General features: G+C 48.1%; 1 protein-coding gene across 1 annotated transcript in view; it reads right to left on the bottom strand.

Annotated features, from left to right (window-relative positions):
* Positions 1–328, bottom strand: part of LOC123519782 (cytochrome b5 reductase 4-like) — a 32,226-nt gene extending 31,898 nt beyond the window's left edge. The window contains exon 1 of the mRNA XM_045281288.1: positions 1–328. This exon is cut by the window's left edge and continues 524 nt beyond it. The gene's annotated coding sequence lies outside the window, so the exon portion shown is untranslated.
* Positions 329–1,140: the final 812 nt, after the last annotated feature.

The raw sequence follows: 1,140 nt of genomic DNA, 5'->3' as shown, positions 1-1,140 counted from the left end.
ATGTATGGGGTGAAAGCTCTGGAGAGAAGGCATGGAGAGTGGAGTCAGCGGTGTGTTGTTAACACAGCCAAGCGGCAGAGTCTGCTTGCATGTTTTGCAGATACGCCCGTTTACATAGAGAGGCTCAGGATCTACTGTGTAGAGCCCTTCAGTGTTGCAACAGTCCCCATCCTCCACGCCGGCCACTTAATTAAGACGCACTACACACACACACACACACACACACAAGGGCAAGCCAAAACAAGAGCATCTGTTCAACAAGGCTACTAGTTACATTAACACAACCGTAGGGATTATACTAGAATAGTTCAACAGATCTCTCTCTCTCTCTCTATGATAGGGCGAAGGTAAGGGAAGATGAGAGAACAACAAAAACTGATAGATTGATTTATTGATTCATTAATTTCTTGGCACCGCAAATTGGAGAGAGAGAGAGAGAGAGAGAGAGAGAGAGAGAGAGAGAGAGAGAGAGAGAGAGAGATCGGACACTTGAGAAGGGTTGCAAACAGAGAATAGGAGATGGAAAAAAAGGAGGAGGAGGAGGAGGAGGAAAAAAAAAAGTCGAGGAAGGAAATTACTCTTACGTGGGTTGACTGAGTTGAGAAAAAGAGGCTATTTGAGGGGATCTATGAGGAGGAGGAGGAGGAGGAGGAGGAGGAGGAGGAGGAAGAGGAAGAAGACGAGGAAGAGGAGGAGGAGGAGGAGGATACATCGAGAAGATGCGAGAGGAAGATACGAAACGACCAAGAGCTTATCAAAGGCCGTCTGTTGAGAGAGAGAGAGAGAGAGAGAGAGAGAGAGAGAGAGAGAGAGAGAGAGAGAGAGCAATAATTCCCAGGTTGAGTGTGACATCAAAGTAATGTTTTTTGTTCCTTCCTCTGATTTCCTCTCTTATCTTCCTTTCCCACCTCCCCCTCCACCCGACCTCTTCAAGTAAGCTTTTCCTCTCCTCCTCCGCCTCCTCCTCCCCCTCCTCACCACCTCCGTTTCTCCTGTACTTGCCTCCTTATATCTCTTTCTCCTGCTCCCTTCCCCATTCCGCCCCCTCTCCTCCTCCTTCTTCTCTTCCTTCTCCTTCTTCTTCTCCTCCTCCTCCTCCCCTATTCCTATCTATTTATCGCTTTCTTCCTTCTCCTCCTC

This window comes from Portunus trituberculatus, chromosome 46 (assembly GCF_017591435.1).
Source record: "Portunus trituberculatus isolate SZX2019 chromosome 46, ASM1759143v1, whole genome shotgun sequence".
In the NCBI taxonomy this organism is placed as follows: Eukaryota; Metazoa; Arthropoda; class Malacostraca; order Decapoda; family Portunidae; genus Portunus; species Portunus trituberculatus.
Note: the sequence above shows the minus strand (reverse complement) of the source record. Positions and strands in the feature narration are given on the sequence as shown.